At 43.7% G+C, this 24,444-nt stretch overlaps 1 long non-coding RNA gene across 1 annotated transcript; it reads right to left on the bottom strand.

Moving 5' to 3' along the window:
* Nucleotides 1-1,867: 1,867 nt before the first annotated feature.
* Nucleotides 1,868-20,354, bottom strand: LOC141553167 (uncharacterized). The gene is made up of 2 exons (XR_012485295.1): nt 20,267-20,354; nt 1,868-2,399 (listed from the first exon to the last, which is right to left on the bottom strand). It is a non-coding gene; the product is annotated as an uncharacterized LOC141553167 (long non-coding RNA).
* Between the last annotated feature and the right edge of the window lie 4,090 nt (nt 20,355-24,444).

The raw sequence follows: 24,444 nt of genomic DNA, 5'->3' as shown, positions 1-24,444 counted from the left end.
CTTGGGAAGGCGAAATGTGGAGAGATTGTAGGGGACCTTGGAAGGGCTTTCAGGAAAGCAGGAACAATATCAAAGTGGAGTTTTAGGAAGGCTAATCTGGCAGCAACACAGGGCATAAGGATGGAGGCTGGGAGACCCAGCAGGGTGCTTCGGTCATTCAGAAAGACATGAGGTCCTCTTTGTGTGTCTTGTATCCTCATTTGCCCTTACATCTGTGCACAGTAGCTTTTTTTACACTCCAGAAATACGACCTTTGAGGGGTAGGAGATAAGAGAAGGTTCCATTCTTTAATCACACACACAAAAAAAAGGAAATTTGAGCTTTGGGTAGTGGAAAGGAAGGCAGGGAGCTTAATGGGCCAACAGAGGATACGGGGGCATCAAAAAGGGGGGGAGATGCATCTTTGTTCCCAACCAAAATATCTCACCCTAATATGCCCAAGAAAGGAAACAAAATCTATCCTTCACCCTGGAAAAAAAAACAAAAAAAACCAAAAGCACACGACTTCAGCGTCCTCCTTTTAGTGACACAGAAGCAACAAACAAGAAAGGAAGGAGAAAAAGGAAGGAATGAAGGAAAGAAGAGAGAATTAAACTTTGAGTCAGCAGATCCTATATATCAAACTTTGCCCCCGATTTTCACTATTGCGTAACTAGTCGTGAGGCAGGACCGTGACCTTGGAGGAATGTAGAGACCTTTTTGTTATTTAGTTGTTTTGATCATGTACAATCTTTGGAGCCCCATTTGAGGTTTTCTCGGCAGAGATACTGGAGTGGTTTATCATTTCCTTCTCCAGCTCATTTTACAGGTGAGGAAACTGAGGCAAGCAGGGTGAAGTGACTTGCCCAGGTTCACACAGCTGATAATTATCAGAGGACAGATTTTTAACTCAGTTCTTCTTGATTCCAGGGCTGATACTCATCTGCGCTATACCACTCAGCTGTCCCTGTAAAAATGTACCTGAATGGGATAAATAGATAACAAGAACAAAGTACATGTAAAATTAGATACTTTGACATGTGTATGGACAGCCAGGGCCAGAGGGATGGGGTAGGGAATGGACCTGTGATTTCGTTGGTACAGGGAACTCTGGGAGAGGGAGACCTTCTCAGTAAATATCTTAGAGAGCTGCTGGGACTGGTTCAGGGCCACGGAGTCTCAGAGACAGGATCTGAGGCCACAGTGGAAGTTAGAGTACTTGTTCCGCCTCTCTTGGGAGAGCCGGGGAGGGCAGTAGTGGGGAAAAGGTTGGACGGGCATGTTGGTGGGACGAGTTTTCAGAAAGTCCTAAAGCACTAGCCTAGGGACTTTTGGTCCAAGATCTATAAGCAACAATAGTAAAATTACAAGAACTGACTGACTGAAGCTGGGTTTGCCAGCACATGCCAGAGGAGGAAAAGAGATGGTGGGACCCTCCAGGCTGGGAAAGTTTCCAGCACAGACCTGGCAATGCTTTCTTTGGATGAACCTACCTAAATTCAGAGGTTCCTTAAGGGTGGTGTGGCTGACAGGATGCATTTTTTTTCAGACTCATCACTTCAGCAAAGGATGTCGGCCAAAATGTGGGAGAATTGTAATCTGCATCGGCATTGGGCGTACCCTCATTGATGAAAATGGAGACCCCTCTTATAAAATAATATTACATGGTCTGGGGACAAGGAGAGGACCTGTGATTTTATCAGTACAGGAAACTCTGAGGGTAAGATATTCCCTCTAGCACTTTCTCAGCCTCTGATAGTCTTAGAGTAGATGTTCTTAACCATTTTTGGTGTCGGGCATCCCTGTGGTAGTCAGATGAAACTCAGAGATACATTTTCAGAACCATATTTTAAACTCATAAAATAAAATACATAGGATTACAAAGAAAATCAATCATGTTGAAAATAGTTTATTATTCTAAAAATAAGTTCATGGTATCTAGATTTTGAATTCTTGTCTTTTTTTATAGGTATACATATTAATACAATTACTTGCTGCACAAAACAATCAGATCAAAAAGAAAAAAAGAGAAAGAAAATAACATACACGGAAACAACAGCAGAAAGAGTGAAAATGCTGTGTTGTGATCCTCATTCAGTTCCCACAGTCCCTCTCTGGTGTATATGGCTCTCTTCATCACAAGATCATTGGAACTGCTCTGAATCATTTCAGTGTTGGAGAGCCACGTCCATCAGAATTGATCATCATACAGTATTGTTGTTGAAGTGTATAATGATCTCCTGGTCCTGCTCATTTCACTCAGCATCAGTTCATACAAGTCTCTCCAGGCCTTTATGAAATCAACCTGTTGGTCATTTCTTACAGAACAATAATATTCCATAACATTCGTTTACCACAACTTATTCAGCCATTCCCCAACTGATGGGCATCCATTCAGTTTCCATGAGCTCAGTCGTCACCTGAAACAGAAAAATACAAAATGGCCATCAGTTTCATGTGATACCCACCATATATACCATTCCAGTATCTTTGCCAAGAAAAGCCCAAATAGCGTCACAGTCAGACAACTCAAAAATGACTGAACAACAGCCATTAATATACCAAATGTGGATGCCCTGGTCCAAAGAGCAATCAACAGACTACTGGACCACCCCCATTAGACTCTGAACTTCTTGAGGGCAGGGACTGTTTTGGTTTTTTTTCTGTATCTTCTATATTTTATCTGTAATAAATGTTTATAATTTTGACTGTTGACTGGAGAAACTTAAACTTATTAATGTTGGTTTTCTTGACATAATAATAAGCATTTGTTGAACCTACTATGTTCCAGGCTCCATGATATTACACTGATATACAAAGACAAAAGTGGGACAGACAAACAGGAAGAGATTTGAAGTTGTAGCCAAATGGATGGATCCCAAGCTGTCCTTCAAGCGACAAATAAAGAGTTGAGAGAGTTGGTGGAATTGTTTTTTTTTTTTTTTTTATTCTGGGAATCATTTTGTGAGATATTTGATCATCTCATCTTTCAGCATCCATGATAAGCATAAGCATGAAAGCTACCATAACGGTAAATTCAACTCATGATTCAACATTCCTTCTGGAGAATGAAGAGGGTAAAAAATTCTACCATGAATGTGCTAAGACCCTTCAAATGAAATAAGTCTATACTGAATATGCAGTCACCTTTTTTTTTTTTTAAGATGAGGATAAAATATTTCTTTCTTTTTTAATTTTTTTAATTTTATAATTATAAAATTTTTGACAGTATATATGCATGAGTATTTTTTTAAAATAACATTATCCCTTGTATTCATTTTTTCCAAATTTTCCCCTCCCTCCCTTTACTCCCTCCCCTTGATGACAGGCAATCCCATACATTTTACATGTGTTACAGTATAACCTAGATACAACATATGTGTGTAAATCCAATTTTCTTGTTGCACGTTAAGTATTAGATTCTGAAGGTATAAGTAACCTGGGTAGAAAGACAGTAGTTATGCAGTCACTTAAAATGAAGGTAGTCATGGGGAGGTTAGCAGAATATATGTTGGAAAATAAAGCCTGTGGTCAAGAATCAAAAAGAGCAAAAACCTGCATTTTACACAAAAGTCTCAAATCTATTTACTAGAAAGGTCTTCTTCAAGAAGAGATTAGTAAGTACTCAAAATACATCACAAAAAGGTGAAATTGCTATATAGCTTGACAGAAATTGACTGGTATTTCCTAATTATTTGACTATGAACAATTAAACCATTGGCTTGTTATAGCAAAAATAAAAAAAAAATTCATACCCAATTAGAAAAAAAATAAAGATGAGAAGATATGGATATGCAATTATAACAACTCTAACCTGATCCAGAACTATAACAAGCAATATTGGCACCCAGAGCAAGCAACACAAGATAACTGCCAAAGCAAAGCTAAAATTAATGGAGACCATTTCAGTTGAACCTGAAGGGAGAATTCTAGGATAATATTCCCATGCAGGTACAACCTGGGATACCACGTAGTTGCTACTTGGGATGTGGCAGTCTGGTGGTTGGAGGGAGCTGGGTAAGGTTGAGCAGCAGAAAATGCAACTGGAATTCAGAAGAAGTCATTTTGTCTGGAAGTTTCTTATTTTATTTAATTAGAGCTAAACTAAACTTGCAATCAGGGTTAGGTTACCATCTAGGTGTCTTTCATCTGCTTGTTTTTTTCTTATATGGATAATTAAACCAATGGCAGGTAGGTGGTCAGTGGATAGAGTTCTAAGCCTGGAGTTAGGAAAATTCATCTTCCTGGGTTCTAATCTTGCCTCAGACACCTACCAGCTGTGTGAGCTTGGGCAAGTCACCTAAACCATGTTTACCTGAGTTCCTCACTTGCAAAATGAACTGGAGAGGGAAAAATCACTCTAATAGCATTGCCAAGAAAATCCCAAATGATATAATGAAGAGTTGGAAATGATTGAATAACAACAACAGTTAGACCAAACTCTTCTGAGTGATTATGGATTTCTTTTAGGGAGCCTTGCAATGATGCAATCAGTATCACAAAGATGTCAAGATTAGTCGTTTGGGGGCTACTAAAGAAGTCAAAGATTGCCAAAGATAAATGTAAAAAGCTGGAAAATATTTTAAAATTATTATTTTAAATTTCCCTGGTTGTCCACCTTAATTGTGGCTCTGATCTGACCTATTTAAACAAACTATTGACCACTTCAAAATGAGAAGTGGATAAAGGAACAGATAAAGGAACATAGGTTATTATCATTTCCTATGGAAGTTGATATAAAGAAGTCACCATGTTGAGAAACCCAAAACAGACTCAGACAGCAAAAGCTTCTCCTTGCTATGATGTGACAACCAAGAAGAAAATTATTTTAAAATATAAAATCATTTGCAAAATTTTAGAAACTTCTCACTATTCACTATTTCCATTTTATCTTACATATAGCTTGTTTGTACAATACAAAGTTGCTTGCATGTTATCTCCACTATTAAACTGTCAGTTTTTTGAGAAGTGAGATTGTCTTTTGCTTTTCTTTGTATTCCTAGTGCTTAGCACAGAGACTGGCACATACTAGGCACATAAGGAATATTTTGATCCTGAAGCATTTGGTACCTAACTTGGGCATGCAGGTTGGGAATAGTGGAAAAAGCTTTGAAGAATGCTATAACACATATCTATCTCTACCTCTCTATCCATCTATATCTTGGACACATTGAAGATTAACAATAGACTGACCACAGAATTAAAAGAAGGAGAAAAGTGAGCTTGGGAAAGTGGATCATATTTTTAATGACCCCAGGCTTCTCTCTGAAATATCTTTGTATTTCTTGCCCTAGGACTGAGGAGAGGATTAGGCAGAGGAGTCCTGGCTACAGAAAGACCTTTACTCCAAAGAAAATATACAAAATACAAAGAACCCACAAACAAGAGCAAACAACACATAAATGGCTTGCAAAAGCTCATTAACAACCAACAAATTGTCTTTGTTGTTATCGTTGTTCAGTCATATCAGACCATAGCTTCTTAGCCTTTCTGTACTCCATTCTATCTCTCTAAAACTCCAAAATCTGTCCAAATTCATGTTCACTGTTTCCATGACACTCTATATATCTTATTCTCTGCCATTCCCTTTTCTTTTTGCCTTCAATCTTTCCCAACATCAGGGACTTTTCCAATAAGTCCTGTCTTATCACTATGTGGTCAAAGCAATTAAGTTCAGCTTCAGTCTATGACATTCCAGTGAATAACTTGAATTAATTTCTTCAAGGAAGGATTGATTTGGATTCCCAAAAGTCTTCTACGTCACCACAATTTGAAAGCATCACATTCCCCTATAGTCTTACTCTCCTAGCCATACATTGCTACTAGAAAAAACTATAGCTTTACCTATGTAGACTTTTGTTGGCAAGGTGATAGCTCTGATTTTTTTGTATGCTGTCCCAATTTGTCATCATTATCCAAAGCATCTTTTAATTTCAAGGCTGCATTCACCATCTGCAGTGATCTTTGAGCACAAAAATATCAATCTGACACTGCTTCCATTTCTTCTCCCTATATTTACCAAGAAGTGATGGAAGCAGTTGCCAAGATTTTAGTTTTTCTTATATTAAGCCTCAAGCCAGCTTTTGCACTCTCCTCATCAAGAAGCTTCTAAATCCTTATTCACTTTCTGGCATCAGAACAGTATCGTTTGCAAATCTGAAACTGCTGAATTTCTCCTGGCACTCTTAATTCCAACTTTTGATTCATTCAGCCTGGCATTTTGCACGATGTACTCTGCATAGAAGTTAAATAAGATGTCAATATATAATTTTGTCCTCCTTTCCCAATCTTAAACCAATCAGTTGTTCTATGTTCAGTTCTATTTCTTCTGGATCCACATACAGGTTCCTCAGAAGACAAGTAAGATGATCTGGTACTCTCATCTTTTTGAGAATTTGCCACATTTTTTGTGATACACCACAGTCAAAAGTTTTAGTGTGGTCAGGGAAGCACAAGTAAATGCTTTCTTCATTATCCAGAAAATGTTGGCAATTTGGTCTTTAGTTCCTCTGTTCCTTGAAAACCAGCCTGTTTCTCTGGAAAGCCTAGCTTGCAGACTCTTAAGCATAACCTTGCTAGGGTATGAATTGTTCAATATAACAGTTCAATAATTCAAACATTTAGGGTTGGGACATAAATTGGTCTTCTTCTTGCCCTCCTGTAAATCCTACTTTTAAAAAAGTTTATGAATGACTTTTGTTTTGACGTCACATATTACTCACTTCTCCAGCTCCTAAGGCTCTATTCCCTTGTAACCATTGAAAACAATTGAGCAAACTCCATCAACATAGCAGTTTCATCTGACAGCATATTTAATATTACACAATCTTGGCTCCCACCTCTTCAAGAAAAAGGGAGATTCACTGCTTCATCTCTTCTCCAAATTTCCATCTTGTTAACCTAATTATTTTTCCAGAGGTACTGGATGGCTCCAACTCGCAGACTCCAAAGAAGTAAATTTGGTCCTCTTTTCTTATTATACTTTTCACTGATGCTTCTTTTTGGATTTCCTCACTGACTCTGTGTTATAACTTGGCTGTGTTCACCCTATGCCTCTCCATTGCCTTTCACATGATTCTAATTTCTAATTCAGACATAGTTGCAAGTCACTGAGATTTAATCAAGAATTATCTCTAATTTCCCCAACAAAGTGCCAGAGGGCATGTCCATGTCTTCTCCAGGGACACACTTTCAAAAACCTAGGAGAAAGTCTCATCAAACAAATGGAAGGGGGGGGACTTCTCAATGAGATTAGTGCTAAGGAGCTTACAAAGTAGGCCAATATTTCTTGGATCATGAATCGAGAGCAGATGTGGATATTTTCTATGTTAGAACAATGTATTTGGGTTGTGCAATATTTTTCAAGCTTCCAGTACTTTGTTAGCCATTAACTAAGGAATTTGCTTAATTTTTTTGCAGTGACTCATGTAACTGACATTTTGATCTTTTCTATCAGATTATAGTGGTACATCCAGTTCTATAAGCTATTCTGCAGCTCTTCTAAGGACATTAGCTATGCCCTTGACTTGGAAAATATGCATTTGATTAAGAAACATTTGAAGTTTTAGGGTCCCCAATCATTTACCATCTAATGTCGGGGTGGAGAGATTTCATTAATTTCTCTCAAGGGTTTTTTTCTATAATAGTGATGCTCATTATAGATGGATAGATAGAAAGAGCATTTATTAAGTGTCTACTATGTTCCAGGCATTGTGATGTGCTGGGAATACAAATACAAGCAAAAAAAGATAGTCCTTGGCCTCAGAGAGCTTACATTCTAATGAAGGAAGACAACAGATAAAAGGAACTAGAAAGTGAGGGGGGAGTTTGTAACATGCTCTCATGGCAGTTACAATTACTAGTCTGTCCTAGGTCCAACAGAGCACCTTTGACCACTGACCTTTGCAGTGTCAACTCTACTCGGCTCGCCTCCTCTGAGGCCTTCAAAGGTCTCTGGCCACAATTTCTTGAATCTATAGTTTAATAACCAGTAGCACGTTCAAGGACAGCCACATGTAATCTTAAAAGCCTTTATTATACCTGCTCACATAATGCCCTGACTTGATGCCCTGACTTATTGGTTCCCTAGTGAACACCTGGTCTGAAGACCCACATGTTCTCTACCAAACTCCTTACCTCTCTGGGCTATCCATCTCTTGGCTCAGGGAGCCAGGTTAAAGAGTGCAACTGCCGTCTGCAGTGGGCTTATATAGGGCCTGTGAGGTCACACACACAGCCAGCCAGCGAGAGAGTCGTCACCCATTACGAAGCTATCTCAATGTGGCCAGGATCCCACCCACAGGGAAGTCCTATATTCACAGAGAATACTTCCTGGAGCACTCAATCTCCCATTGCGCTGTGGCTGCTCATTTAAAGGACCCTTACAATTCCCTTCTCTTGTTTTGCAGGAACCGCATCCTTACAGGAGTTAATGAATAAAATCATGCATTCAAATAAGACTTATTGATTGACACTTTTTTATATGACAATTATTTTCTCAAATGCCTTGTAATTAAACTAACCCTCTTTTATACAATAGAAAAAAAGTCAGATAAGTATAACTACCCATGACAGAGACTATTTGTTGTTATTCAGTCATTTTAGTCAAGGCTGACTCTTTGGGGATTTTCTTGGCAAAGATACTGGAGTGGTTTGCCATTTCCTGCTCCCAGTGACCATACTTGATAAAGTATACAATATTTAGCATCTTTTATTTATCTACTGAGAGAAACACGCTTTAGTATCTGTTCTCTGGGACCAAGAATAGATGATTTAAATCCCTTCCATTGTTGTTTTTTATTGAAATTATTTCATTTATTGTCTGTATTGTCTCTCTAGTTCTGCTTCCTTCTCTTTATATCAGTCTTCCTGTGGTCTTGGAATTTTTCATATTTATTTTTTCTTACTGAGCATTTATGTTCCATTATATTACTATTTTACAATTTGGTCATCCAGCTGCATTTTGGGGGCTCCCCAAAACAGGAAGCTTTTGGCTGGAAAAATCACTTTGAAATCTGGAAACATCCCTTGGAAGCCCCATAATATCCAGTTCACATCATCATGCACCACTGAGACTTGGAGTAACTCCAATTTGTAAAGTACCTCAGAAATCTGCCAAATTCAGGAGCCTTGTTAGCCTCTGTAATAATGTATCCCAAAATAACTCCTTATCTCCGACTGGAGAGAAGGACCCAAAGCTGATAACCCTCACAGACTTCTGATGATCTCAGAGAACTCATGGAGTTCATCTTTTCACACAAACACATTAGCAGCTCAAAAGCCAAGGGGTTTTTGCAGAAAACCTAAAACAAGATGACCATTACTTCCTCCAGGGACTGCTGTTTTATATCAGAGAATGATATTGGGCAGTGGAGTTCATCCAAGAACCTACAACTAACCTGCTGGGCATGGTGTAGAGGAAGATAATAGAATATGTAAAAAAAAAATGTCATTTTCTAGGAAATCTGTGCTTAGATGGAAGTTCTGTATTTATAGCTTGTCACATCACAGCCCATTTCTTCAAGGATTTATAGAAGTATAATTTGAATGAATGAAAGAAAAAGCATTTATTGAGGTTTATTTTAATTTTTATATTACATATAAAATAATTTATAATTTATTCATATAATGCCTTACTAGGGACTAAATACTATGCTGAGGATACAAAACCCTCAAGAAGCTTATATTCTGATAGAGTGAAACAATACAGATGCGGAGTGGGGACAACTATGAAGGCAAACTAGGGCGCTCCTGGGATGGGTGGCAAAGTGGTTGGCGAGAGAGTAGACAAAAGCATGGCTGGAAGCTGAACTCCATGCAGACGGGCAGGCTGCTGGACAAGGCTTTAGAGGATCTGGTCTGATCTCATGTTTGGGAGCAAAGCGAAAGCATGGAAATGCAAGATGGCTAGAGCAAGAGGGAAGGCTGCATGGCAGAATTCAGGAAGGGGAGTAATGAGGCTGGGAAGGTGGCGGGCAGCTTGAGGGGGGCTTTCAAGGCTAACCAGGGGTCTGTATGTTTGGGTTCTAGAGGCAATAGGAAGCCATTGGAGAGCATTTGTGTCCCTGTAATGCTTTGCCTGCCTCAGAGAGTTCTTAGGAAAATGGGTGGGAGTTTTTGGGTCCTCAAAGTCTGAGGGAGTGGAGTTAGAACAGTACCCTAGGGAAGGGAGAGTCACTTCCCAGGAAGAGGTCTGGGTGTGTGGCCAAAGTATAGATAGGAAGTCTGGGGCCTGGTTTGCTCCCAATCCCTTCCTCCCCCCAAGACCTTCAATGTCCTCCCGGCTGGAGTCAGAGGCTGCTCTTGAGATCAGCTTCCACCCTGCTTAACTGTATCCCTTACTCTCTAAGCTCTCCTTAGTCTATTCTAGGAGAGGATACCCTGGGCATGGGCATGGGCTGGGGAAGGGAGTTTGTCTCATTTTTCCTGACTTACCCCTTTAATTTTCCATTTCTTCCTCTGTACATTGAGGGGTTGAGTTGCAGCACCTTGACCTTGACCTAACTAGCTGTGAACCCTTCACATTTCTCAAATTCAGTTTTCTCATCTGTAAAATGGGGATTATATTAGCACTTCCCACTGCTGCAGACCCTGCACTCTGCTCTCAATGGGTCAAGATTCTCTGGCAGGTCCTAGAATTTCTGCCTGATCCAATGCCAGCCTGAAGAACCTCAACTAGGACACAAGATAGAGGTTAGGGGTCAAGATCATCTCTGCCCCTTTGTATTGGAATGTAAGACAGCAGGGATGGGGGGGGCTCAGTCTTCAGGCACTGACTAGCTGTGTGACTCTAGAAAAGTCATTCTGAGCCTCAGTTCCCCATCTGTAAAATGGGGATTTGAATAATAGCACCTACTCAGAGGGTTGTTGTGAGACTCAGATAAGAGATTGTAAATAACAAGCTTTGCAAGCCTTAAAGCCCAATGTAAATATTGGCTTCTATAATAATCATATTAAACTCATGGACATTGGACTCTCTCTGTCTCCACCCTGAACCACCATTTTGACCTTAAGTCCTTGTTCATCTATAGGTAACATAAGGCTCATAATTCCTAGCCTTTTGACGTGACCTTTCCGGATTGACTGAACTCCAGGTTTTGGCCCAATCTGTCCTAGCCAAGAATGGAGAAGTCAGCGTGATATAGAAGATAATGACTTCTCTCTTCCATCTTTGAACTGATTGTAGACTATTCAAATGGCAATTCCTGGGGTTTTTTTGGCGTCCTTTAAACAATCACATTTACCCTCCAACTCTCCCATAGGTTTCTGATCCCAAACTGAAAGCTTCTCCTTTGTTATGGAAGCCCTAGATAAAAAACTCATTGCAAAATGGGATCCCTTAATCCTTTATCCTGGTGTCCCCAGAACCTATTATAATTATAGCTAGCATCTAGATCTCACTTTATATAATCTCATTTGAACCTGGCAACAACCCTGGGAGAGAAGTGCTATTATCCCCATTTTACAGATGAGAAAACCGAGATAGGCAGAGATAAGTAAGTCGTCCAGGCTTCCTCAACTAGTAAGTAAATAAGGCTGGATGAACTCAGGTTTCCTGACTCACAAATTGTACATTCTCTCCCGTCAGCTACCTCTCTGCCACGCATATTAATATTAATGAATGTAACTGGCACATAGTAGGCTCTTAATGAGTACTTGTTGATTAATTGCCTGGATTACTCATGGCAAACCGTTGCAAAGGGTAAATGAGATGGTGTGTGAGCAGCACTTTGCAATTCTAACTTGTGCTGGTCATTTCTAACACAGCTTTACACGCAATAGGTACTTTCTACATATTTGTTGAGTGAAACCTCCAGAAAAAGGCAGAACAGAGAGAAGGTCCGTTCTCCCTGAGCTCTGTTGCCTTCACAGGCTCCTTTTTTTGCTTGTGGCCCACAATTTAAACTTGAGACACTGTGTACAGTTCACCACAGAACAGAATGTTCCCCCGTGAGAATCTGACTAGCCTCGGTGAACAAAGCCGTGACCTTGGCCCCATTAGCTGGACGTACTCACCACTCCGAGGAACGGACTGGCCCAGATGGTCTCAGCCCAGGGTTGGTGGCAGGAGAATACATGTGTTTGTGGGGGGTGGGGGTGGGAGCAGTATGGATTTGAATTCAAAAATCTGGATTTAGCCAAATCTCAGTTATGTGATGTCCAGTAATCCAGGTGTTGACCTATTGCTTCTACTCGAAGACTAATCAGAGGCCAGCTGGTTCCCTCCTTCTCATTTTTACAGGAGAAGAAACTGAGGTCCAGGAAATCAGCCATGAAGTGATTTCCTCATAGGTAAGAAGCCTCAGAGGCAAGATTTAAACTCTGGTCCTCAGATCTTGTCACTGTACCTCGCTCATCAGATTTTAAAGATATAATCAGTCAATCAAACTAAGGGGCCTCCCCATAAAATAATACTGCCTGATTTATCTCCCTCCCCAAGTCGTTATGGCTGATCCATGGAGATAATTCGGGGAAACGCACTTTGAAAGTCTAAGTCGGATGGGAATGAAGGCTTTCAATGATCACCATTTTTTGCTCTTTCTCTGGACATCCTTGGGGACAGTGATTGATCCTCCAGCTTCACCATCTCAACAAGAATTGGGATTGAAGAGCAGGACATGAAACTGACCTCAGGTGGTCTTTGCTCTGGGTTGCCACCTGGACTCTTGTCTCAGGAGCACAGAATGGAAGGATGAAAAGGAAGCTCTAGTCCTTGGTGAAGAAACAGCTTCAGAGACAGTGATGGGACTTAAGAACTAGAACACAGAGAGGGAGGAAGAGAGTATAAGGTTGCTCCGATAACCAGGGAGACCGACCTGAGCTGGAAAAAATCTAGAACCACATGACTGGACAGAGGTCTTAAAAAAAATGAAGGGCTCTTTAATTAACGTTAACTACTCATCCAACCGAGTTGGTCTATGTATCCATGAGGCCGTGAGAAAATGACTTCTGTTTCCTCTCTCTTCTATTTGTGACTTTTATGACCTCCAGCTAACAATCAGCAGGTCTTCTCCACCTGGCAATATCTCCACTCCTCTCATTGGTGAGTTCCACTCTAGAACCAAGTCGACCATATTCACTTCTAACCAGGCTCACTCCCCAACTCCTTGGACCATTTTTCCACTTATTTAGATATAACAAATAAAATATAATCACATATATGATAAACATAAATATAATAAATAAAAGAACACACATAGAAGAGAGAAACAGAGGCAGGTAATGGCTACTGAACACAAAAGCATGACATAATAATGAGGATGAGATGAGATAATAAATGCTATGGACAAGGAAGGAGAAAAGGAAAGAAACAGCCAGGTGCCAGGCACTGTGCTAAATGCTTTACAGACTTCATCTCATTTTCCTAACAACACTTCAAGGTAGTTGCAGTGCATTGACTTTCCCTCTCCCTTTGCCTTCCAGGACCAAACCATTCTCTTCTTCCATGCTACAACCTCCAATCCCTTGCCTTCTCAATTTCCCTCTAGTTGATTTTCTCTGAACTACACTCTCCTCCTTTCCTGTCTCATCTCCTTGAACCAGCTCAACATTACACTCTCCTCTCCTTTTGAGTCCCTGATCCCCTTATCATTCTGCCAACTGGGTTCTGCCAAGCCTCAGCCTTGACTCACTATCACCATTTGCCATTTTTACTCCTACACACATGCTACTGAAGGACAGTGGAGAAAATCATGACTGACTCCACTCTGTGTTATGTAACCTCAACTGGGCTGATAAATAACTCACCATCTTACTCATCACAGTGACTCTTCCAAGACTTTCATAAGTCTTTCAAATCTTCCAGAGCTTTCTCTTCCCCACTCTCATTGAGAATCTTGCCTTATATTTTAGTGAAAATATTGAGACCGTTGGCTGACAACTTCCTCTTTTCCCTCATTCTCATCTCTTTATTTAGATGTCTTCAGCCACTATTTCTTCATTCCCCTTAGTCTCACGTGAAGAAGTGAGCCCTTTCCTTGATCTCATCAGTTTCTAGAGATCAATTGTCTTCTTTACACTGATGATTCTCAGATCCTATTTATCCAACCCTAGCTTCTCTGCTAATCTCCATCTCCAATTGCCTACTAAATTTATTAATCTGTAATGTCCTAGAGACAACTTAAGCTCAATGTGTCCAAAACTCATCCTTGCAATCTCCACCCTTCCAGATTTTCTTAGTATTGTCAAGGGTACCAGTCCCCAGGTTTATAACCTAGGTACCATATCCAACATGTCCAACATGTTGCTAAGACCTGATAATTTCTCCTTTGCAACATCTCTCGAATTTGTCTCTTTGTCTCCTCTGATATATGATCATTATCCTAGTATCTTATCTCATGCCTGGAAAATTGCAAAATCCTGGCGTCATGTCTGTTTGTCACAAGTCTTTCCAAACTCTAGATTATTTTCCATTTAGCTGCAGAAGTGTTTTTTATAATGCACAGATTCAATTGTGTTCATGTCCCTCTTCCAATAAATTTCAGCAGCTCCCTATCACCTCTAGAATCAAATATAATTTTTTAAAAAAATTAAAGCATTTTATTTTCAAAACATATGCATGGATAATTCTTTAATATTAACCTCTGCAAAACCTTGTGTTCTAACTCCCATCCTTCCCCCATTCCCTCCTCTAGATGTCAAGTAGTCTACCCAATTGTCTCAGCTAAAAAAAAAATTGGTAGAAATATATGTTAAATCCAATATATGCATACATCAAATATAAAATTTTCTCCTTGGCATTCAAAACCTTCAGTGTTCCAGGCTCCTTATATCTTGCACTTACTTCTCCCTCATATACTGGGGCAATTAGGGTTAAGTGACCTGCCCAGGGTCACACAGCTAAGAAGTGTTAAGTGTCTGAGATCAGATTTGAACTCAGGTTTTCCTGATTTGAGGGCTGGTGTAACATGCCCCCCTGGCAGTTACAATTACTAGTCTGCCCTAGGCCCAACAGAGTACCTTTGACCACTGACCTTTGCAGTGTCAACTCTACCTGGCTCGCCTCCTCTTGAGGCCTTCAAAGGTCTCTGGCCATGATTTCTTGAATCTATAGTTTAATAACTGGTAGCACACTCAAGAACAGCCACGTGTAAACTTTAAAACCTTTATTATACCTACTCACATAATGCCCTGACTTGTTAGCTCCCTAGTGAACACCTGGTTTGAAGACCCACGTATTCACTACCAAAATCCTTACCTCTCGGCTATCCTCAGCTTGGCTCAGCTACCCCAGGTTAGGGAGCCAGGTTAAAGAGAGCAACTTGCTGCCTGCAGTGGGCTTATAAAGGGCCTGTGAGGTCACACACCCAGCCAACCAGCGAGAGAGTCATTACAAAGCTATCTCAATGTGGCCAAGATCCCACCCACAGGGAAGTCCTATATCCACAGAGATTACTTCTGGGCCACTCAAATCTCCTGTTGCACTGTTCCCGCCCATTTAAAGGGCCTTTACAGGCTGGTACTCTAGCCACTGCACCATCTAGCTGCCCCTCCTCATATACTCTTTGACCAAGTGATGCTAGTTTCCTTAAGCAAGAACCCCCATCTCTCAACTGCAGGCATTTTCACCTGCTGGGTGTCCCCCACTTCTGGAAGGCTCTCCCTCCTCATCTCCACCTCCCAGTTTCTCTGACTTCCTTCAGGTTCCTGCTAAAACCCTACCTTTCACAATGCTCAGTAGGCTTGGACCTTCTCTTGGTTGATTATCTCCAATGTGTTCTGTATTAGAGCTCATTTGCCCATCACCACTTGCATGTTTTTCCTTCCATTAGATTGTGAGCTTCTTGAGGGCAGGGACTGCCTTTTGTCACTCTCAGGGTTTAGCACAGAGGTGGTTGGGAGTAGGGGCTTAAGAAATGCTTATCCCCTGGCTGAGATAGTACAAGTCTGACAGGCTGAGGATTATGTCATGGTAGGCCTGAGAGCCTGGGAAGAAGATAAAAGTCCCCATGAGAGAGTATGTTGCCTTGCTCTGACAACCCCAAGTTCAATTCCCTTCTGGAATTCATGAATCCTGGGCCCATTTGAGAGCTTTTTGTGTTTATTTTTGGATTTATGTGAATACTTTTCATTTTCTAGGTGGTGAAATAAAGGCTTCCCTTACTTCACAAGCTTTTATAGAAGCTACATTTACGATAAGGAGGCAAATTTGGTAATTTCCTTGACCAAATTCCGGACAGGACATAACTAACCAAAAAAAGACATTGAGGTTTTAGGGTTACCCCTAAGACTAGATGAAGTCACAAGCACTGAATAATGGACTATAGACAAGATTTGTTTCGATTTTTGAATAACCTGATCCCAGGAAAAAGGAATCACGTGGCCATGTTGTGGGAGTTCCTGAATGCTTGCCTTCTGGAGCAGAGGACCACACACGTGACTTTATAATTGCAATAAGGAACCAGACTGCCAGACAGAGAATCCAAAAGCCTGAACTCACCCAACTGGAGCTTGTCCACATAAATCATCTCCTCTTGATTCAGTGCCCCATTTTCATCAACACCGAAGGTGTGAACTTGCTGCACAGTTCTTGGCTCGCAGAGTTCGGTGCCATTTTAATTCTCCAAGGCTCTAACGGATCTGTTGTCTCACTCTTGGGCCATCCCCTCTGACAATGCAGATCACCCCCTCCCCTTGTGGGACCCTTATCTATATCCTTCCACTAGTTTACCTTGGGGAGGGGCAGGATGAGAGAATGGTTATTTACAGTGTTAGAGAGCTCCTAAAATTCTCTTTAATGGAGCACGCAAACTCTCCATCTGCTATCCTTTTGATGAGGTATAACCAAATGCTGAAGTCTAGCTAAGGGATACCTAAATAAAATTAGGATTAATTGAGGTCTAGTGGCAGGTTTGGGTACAGGGAGTCAAATGGAGCTCCCCTGCAACCCCTTTGGATTAGGCATAAGGATACAAAGTTAAATGAGTTCTAGCGGCAGTGTGAGAGTCCCCTGTAAAGGAATTTACAGGCCCGAAAACCTAGATTGATAAAAAAAACTGTAGGGTTTGGAAGTAAGGTTAAAGTCTGGTTAGTAAAAGGTATTAGATAGAGGAAGAAATACACCAAAAGCAGCGGACAGAGAGTCTGTGATGCAAAGCATGGTGCTGGCATGTTTCAACTCTCTGCCAGAGATGATTCCAGCTTGGCTCTTTTATTTGCTTGAAAGGGCCTAGGGTGGAGCTCCAGGTGGATTCCTCGAGGGTCAGAACCCACTGAGTGGGGGTTGGGAAACCTGAGCAGATCATTAGAATGGGGCTGAGTACAGCCTAAATTAGCTGAGATCTGGATCTTTCCCCTTAGAATACAAAAGGGTGGTTTTAACCAGCATTTGTGAATCAAAGGTCAGTCTCAAAGAAAGTTGGAGATCAGAAAAGGAATCTTAAAGGGGTCACAGCCCCCATCATTTTCCCCACACTCCCGGACTGACCCCAGGTTTTTTGTTTTGTTTTGCTTTTCTGGTCCTCTGACAACATATTTATCACTTCTCTTTACTCATCCCTTATTCAAAATGAGTTGCACCCACTCTCTTAGCATCATGCATTGTCCTTGGGGAGACAGAGCGGGGAACAAGAGGAAGAATCCTCAGTTTTAATTTTCACAGTCCACAGTGTTCTACAACATTTCAGGAAAACTTTTGGTACTAGAAGAGGGGTCTTTATCCCCTCCCTCCCCCAGGAAAGAGCCTAACAGAGAATTCTCCCGTCTCCAAGGCAAGATGGTAGCAGCGAGACCCTGGGCTTCCTGGGTTTCCTCAACTATAAAATGGGATAGCAACAGCACCCACCCCCACCCTTGTGGGGATCCAATGAGACCTGATTTGTAAAGCACTTAGCCCAGTGTCCACTTATTCTCCTTCATGCTTGAAGGGGATCAAAATGACATCACTATGTTGGGATCCGGTTCCAGGGTACCTAAAGGTAGCTGATCAAAGCAAAATGAGCTCCAGTGATTCTACCACAAAGCCAGGCACAAACAGTCCATATACGGACCTTGATAGTAGCCCGAGGTAAGTATTTAATAGCACACAGTAGGTGCTTAATAAATGCCTGTTCCTTCCTCTTTTACCTGAGGAAATCAATTGAATGGGAGACAAACAGTGAGTTGTGTGGGGGAACAACTGTGACAAGATGCTGTTAGTTAGACTGTGGCTACAGGCCAATTGGGAAAGCCTGTAGCCTATCCCTGAGAGAATCCAGCCTTCATCCCTAAGGGGGGAGGGGAGAGGAATTGGATTTCCAGAGAGGGTGCTATGGCAACAGGATCTTGATGAAAGTAGCTTGGAGAAGGTTTGAGTGTATCCCAGGACAGATTGGTGGAGGATTAAACACTGGTTGCCAAGGGGAGAAAGAGAACTCCCTGAATGTCAGTACTCAAGGTGAAAGCCACGTTCACCCGGTCTTAGTTGTATCTCTCCTTCTCAGGGAATCTCAGGGTCACTGAAAGAACTGTGTCATTTTTCAGACAATCTAGCCCTTGTTCACCAAGTGAGTACTGCACAATAAATCCTTAGAAGTGACCGGGTTACAGAAACGGGCCCCCAGACCCGACTCTTCTTCACGCCCAGAACACGGTTCTAAGCAACAGAACTCACACACTCTGGGAGTAAATTCAGAGCTCTCATTAGCTGAACTTTTTGTTCTCCCATCTTCTCTGAACCAGAAACAGGGAGTGAACTAGATGGAGCCTTGCAAATAAATGAGGAGCGCTTATGTGACCCAGACCTAGACCCAGACCCAGACCCAGATGCAGCACTAGGCCCAGGCCCAGATCTAGACCCAGACTCAGGTCCAGGCCCATAACCAGGCCCAGATCTAGACCCTGACCCAGGCCCAGGCCCAGACCTAGATCCAGACCCAGGTCCAGGCCCAGACCAAGACCAAGACCCAGGTCCAGGCCCATAACCAGGCCCAGATCCAGACCTATATGCAGCTCTAGGCCCAGACCCAGAGCTAGACCCTGATTCAGGCCCAGGCCCAGACCTAGATCACCCCCACAGTAGGCCCAGACCCAGGTCCAGACCCATAACCAGGCCCAGATCTGGACCCTGACCCAGGCCCAGGCCCAGACCTAGATCCAGACCCAGGTCCAGGCCCAGATCCAGACCCAGGTCCAGGCCCAGACCAAGACCAAGACCCAGGTCCAGGCCCATAACCAGGCCCAGATCCAGACCTATATGCAGCTCTAGGCCCAGACCCAGACCTAGACCCTGATTCAGGCCCAGGCCCAGACCTAGATCACCCCCACAGTAGGCCCAGACCCAGGTCCAGGCCCATAACCAGGCCCAGATCTGGACCCTGACCCAGGCCCAGGCCCAGACCTAGATCCAGACCCAGGTCCAGGCCCAGATCCAGACCCAGGTCCAGGCCCAGACCAAGACCAAGACCCAGGTCCAGGCCCATAACCAGGCCCAGATCCAGACCTATATGCAGCTCTAGGCCCAGACCCAGACCTAGACCCTGATTCAGGCCCAGGCCCAGACCTAGATCTCCCCCACAGTAGGCCCAGACCCAGGTCCAGACCCATAACCAGGCCCAGATCCAGACCCAGGTCCAGGCCCAGACCAAGACCAAGACCCAGGTCCAGGCCCATAACCAGGCCCAGACCAAGACCCTTCATCCCAGAGGGAACCTGCTGACAGGGTCTGGTTGGGCTCCCCATCTCCCCTAAGGGCTCTCGGCCTTCCTGAGCAGTCAGAGGCGTGACTACCTGTGTTCTACTTGAAACAAGGATACTTAGAACAAGATGATAACTCAGTGATGAGATGATGGTTCTCTAGTTTACATATACTTAGTACTTAGCACGGTGATGTCACGGTTCTCTAGTTCACACATTTTCAGTGTGCTGTAATGATGTAATTGTAATAAGGTATTTAAACGGGGGATAGGAAGTCAGACAAAGGTCAGACAGGGGTCAGACAGAGGTCAGATAGGGGTCAGACCACCCGACTGCCTCTCAGTCTCCTTGTATCAGCCTCTCACAAGAGGAGATCCATTCTGGGTCAGGTCCAGCAGCCACTGTGTATCATTACTCTCTGCAGCCCCTCTACAAGGCCCATGTGCAGCACCAAGCCCAGACCCAGACCCAGACTCAGGCCCAGATTCAGGCCTAGACCCAGGCCTGCTGGGCACAGGAGAAGCCTGGCTCCCTTCTCTCTTTCCCCTCCTCCCCCCCAGTTCTCTCCGGCTCTGGGACCTGGGCACTGAGCTCGGACCAGGACTGTCTCCCAGTGAGGGGCCTTGGGGCGGCCGCAGGGCTGCGGGGTCTGGCTGTGAGTGTGCTGCTGGCTCACCTGTCAGCACGGCCCAGGCTGAGCTCACTGGCTTCTCAGATTGCATCAGCTTCAAAGGCAGGAAAGATGGAGAAAGGGCTGGGGGTGGGGCCTGGGAAGGGAGATCTGAAGGAATAGGAGGAGGGGGCTGGCAGTAGGAGGAGAAGGAAAAGGGCCAAAGGAGCCATAGGCCAATTGCCTCAAGCTTTTGCCATGCTGGGACACTCCGGGATCCACCCGGGTCCTGTGGAGAGGGAGGAGAAAGCAGGGGCCAGGAACCCCCAGAATCCACCTCTCTCTCCTGGGAAAGGGTCAGGTGGGAGTGTCTGAAGCAGAGCAGTCAGGGCCCAGGCTGAGCAGTTTCCCAGGGCATCCTGCCTGCCCTGGGAGCCCACGATGGGAAAAGGAAGCTCTAGGGCTCAGGACTAAGGAGCCAGTGAATTCCCTCCTCCATATTGGGCCCAGTTACAGCCCCTGGGGATCCAACAGTGTCCAGACCCCGTCCTGGGTGCAGGTCTGACAGTCTGCCCTGTCATCCCTCCCATCCTTCCCCATGAACTTCCGGCTATAATTCTCCCCGGGCCAATTTTCTGCTTGGAAGGGAGGAAAGGGGGGGGGGGATTTATTAGCTCTGCTTCACAAGGATCTTTGGAGATTAGGGCCGCTATTGTTTGAGGGAGAGCAGCCCCACGGCCAAGCAGGGTGGGGTGAGCCTCTGCGGGTGTGGGAGGGATGGGGAGGCAGGTGTGGGGATTCTGGAGGGCCCAAGCCAGGCTGAGCTCATGTCACGGAGGCTTGCGTCATCTCCTGGCTGGCGCTGCCAATCCTCAGGCCAACATTCCCAGGATCCGTCCATCACCGCCTCCTACCCTTTGGGAAAGGAGTGGGAAGGACGTCTCTTCCCAGTCAGAGGGAAAGACAGACGCACTTCAGATCTGGAAGGGACCTCGGCCCACTGAGGGTCACCCGACCTGTGCGAAGGGGACCCCGCTCCTTCCAGGGGCAGCCCCATATGTGGGTCTTGCCCTTTCACAGACACACAAAGCAGCAGGAAGAAGGAAACTTGTTGGTGGTTGGGCCTCCTGCTCACTGAGGAATAGTTTTCCTCATGGATCTCTGTGGGGGCTCTTTTCTCTGGTGCCATTTCCCTGGGGTCTACCTGGGATCCCAGAGTGCTACCTGTCTCTGATAGTAAACAGTATCTCCTTCCTAGTCCGGAGCTCCGGCAGTGAGAAGGGAGGCTCTCCCACTGAACAGACTAAGGAACAAATGGCTTTGCTTTCAGGCAGAGGTTCTAGAATCTAGATCTCGAAGGCAGGATTCCAGGAGGTGCTAGGTAGGGACTGTCTCCCGGAGAAGTCCTGAGATACTCTGGTATCAAGATACAAACCGAAGGAGCTTTGGGCTTAAAACTCAGTGGAATGACTTATGCTATGAGCTGAATTCCCTCCCCTGCACAGAGAATGCTGGGAGTGGGATTGTACCCCATGTGTCCAGAGGATATGTGTATATTTGTTTCTACTATATCTTTTATTTTATTTTGGTGAGGCAATTGGGGTTAAAGTGCAGCTAATAAGGGTCAGAGGGCTGAAGCCAGACGAAAACTCAGGGTGTTTCATCCACTGTGCCCCTAGCTGCCTCCCTGTTATAGCTTCGAAATAAGTATTCCTTTGCAAAAGCTAATATGACTTTAAGTGGTTAACCAAAATTATAGGAATGACATGAAGTTCTTTTAAGGAATTAGGTAAGAACCTGTTTCCTTGGATCAAGGCTCCTTGCTATGCTTGTTTTCCAATAGTTTGTGCCCTTGAATGACTCCATCAGAAACCATCCTTACACTTCCCAGTGACAGAGATTTCCCTAAGGAATTCCTGAGTGAAGAGTGATTAGTGGCCATGGGCAGTACAATATTAAAGTCCAGGTGAGATGATTACTGGGAAGCCTCCAGGTCACCGACATCCAGAGAAAGAGAAGGACGAGAAACAGGACTAGACTTAGGTGCTTGTCACAGAAATAATAAATGCTTATTGACTGATGGAGGAAATTTGCTTCTTTATAACTTTGACCATTGTTCCCCTATCTTACCAGAGACCTTAAATGACCAGGTTTGTACCTAAGCCAGGACTAGAGGAACTTTCCCCCCTGTGCTGGTGTGAGGAAAGGGGGCACCTGCAACACATGAATATGACTCTGTTCTTAAGTAATCTGTAACTGAAACTAGAGCTTTAAGGTTACCCAGTGCTATACTTTAAACAGTCCTATGGGGCAGCCAGTACAAGTGATTTAGTCCACGAAGAGCAGCCCTCCTCTATAGAGCCGGGCCTAGGAGGCAGCTGAGTTCATGTTCTTCCTCTTACACATACCATCTATGTGACCCTGGCAAAAGGAGCAGGTACAACCTGTGGGGGTACAGTTTCCTCAATTAAATTCCTCATCAATTAAATGACAGGTCTAGTCCCTCTCTCCATTTAATAAATAATCTAGGGAGAGCATAAGGGGTATTCAGAGTAAATGACTGACTGACTAGTAGAATGGTGTCACAGATGGAGGGACTAGGAGGCTGGCAATCAGAAACAGCCAGGCCCAGTTCTTGAGCCGAGTTACCAGGGACAAGTCCTCAATATCTCAGGGCCCCCAGGAAACTCTATGAGTATAAATCACAGCTCAGTTGCCAGCATGTATTGGTGGGGGGAATTCCTTACAGAAAAGAAATAGGTTTATGATTTACTGGTATAATAGGGCACTCACTCCTGAATAGCAAAGAAATTCTACCAAGTTACCTTCTTTGCAATTTAGAGTCTTGGAGAGTTTCTCCAGAGTGATTTGTTCAGTGTCATGCTGCCAGGATGTGTTGAAGGCAGAATTTGAAAGCAGTTCTGAAATCAAAATTTGAGGCAAAATAAAAATATGTTAAAATAGGACACAGCTCTTGAGAGAGAAAAAATATTAGAGTTTTTTTGTCTTAGGCAAATGGGGTTAAGTGACTTGCTCAGGGTCACACAGGCAGGAAGTGTTAAGTGTCTGAGGTCAAATTTGAACTCAGGTCCTCCTGATTTCAGGGCTGGTGCTCTATTCACTGCACCCCCTAGCTGCCCCTACAGAGTTTTAAAGGAGAAAAATCCTACTATCCACTTGACTCATAAATGTCCCTGAGTAGCCAGGGAGGAGAGGAAGTTGTGTGCTTGGGTTGAGTGACTTTGAATTAACTTGGGGAGTTGGGCCTAGCCCCGAGTTAGGCCTGGAAACTCCTACTTTCCCACAGGATGGGACTTTAGGGAAATTAAAGCTCTTCTTCCTTCTCCTTGTCCCTACCTCCTAGGTAGGATTTCAGAAGAAATTTTCCATGCCCACAATTCCCTTCCCTTCCAGAAAAGGTCTCTAATCTGCTGATTTATGGCTAAATTTTGGTGAGAGTTTCGAATCTAATTTTAAGGAAGCCTTCAGCCCTAAGTAAATTGTCCTCCGCCCCTTACAGCTCAGCAGAAAGGATGAAAGAGGTCACTGACTTGGAAAATGACTGGAACAATGGAAGCCTGGCTTTCAAGACCTGTTCTTCTACTTTATCATCCATTGCCTCAGGCCAGCCCTGGAGCACAAGGATTAAAAATTTAAAATATTGCCCTAGAATGGGGGGGGGGGGGGAAGAGAATAGTATCTAGGCAAATCTGTGGTTTAGGAGTATAGGAGATTTGAGAGTAGGACCTAAGGAACCAGCTCCTTCTTTTTACCGAAGAGGCCGCAGAGGCTGCAGGGAAATACGTGACTTAATTAGTCTTATGATCTTTTGTCTGGAAGGTTAGGTCACTCCAGCGGCTGAACCTTCCCCTTTGGGTCTCTAGCTGAGTTCTTAAAAACAGGTCTCTCTCCTCACCATGGGACCGCCCAACCTCCCCAAGGTGTTCCTACTGGCTTTGTCCATGTGGGCAAAGGGCTCTGGGCTCACTGCAGACTCTCCCTCAAAGCTGGGCTTGGAAGCCACAGCCAGGAGCTCCAAATCCTCAGCGCTCTCTCCTTCCTTGAGTGTATATTTACTTAAAGGGAATGTTAACTTCATTTCATCATTTGCTTTTGGACTAATTGTACTTTATATCAATGAAACCAGGAGGTAATCCCTATCTTAACTGTCAGTCATACCACCCAGCACATTGGGAAGCATTTCATAAAAGGGTGTGGATTAGGGGCAGCCGGGTGGTGCAGTG

Source organism: Sminthopsis crassicaudata, chromosome 2 (assembly GCF_048593235.1).
Source record: "Sminthopsis crassicaudata isolate SCR6 chromosome 2, ASM4859323v1, whole genome shotgun sequence".
Classification (NCBI taxonomy): Eukaryota; Metazoa; Chordata; class Mammalia; order Dasyuromorphia; family Dasyuridae; genus Sminthopsis; species Sminthopsis crassicaudata.
The sequence above is the reverse complement of the archived record's forward strand: the minus strand, read 5'-3'. Positions and strand labels throughout refer to the sequence as shown.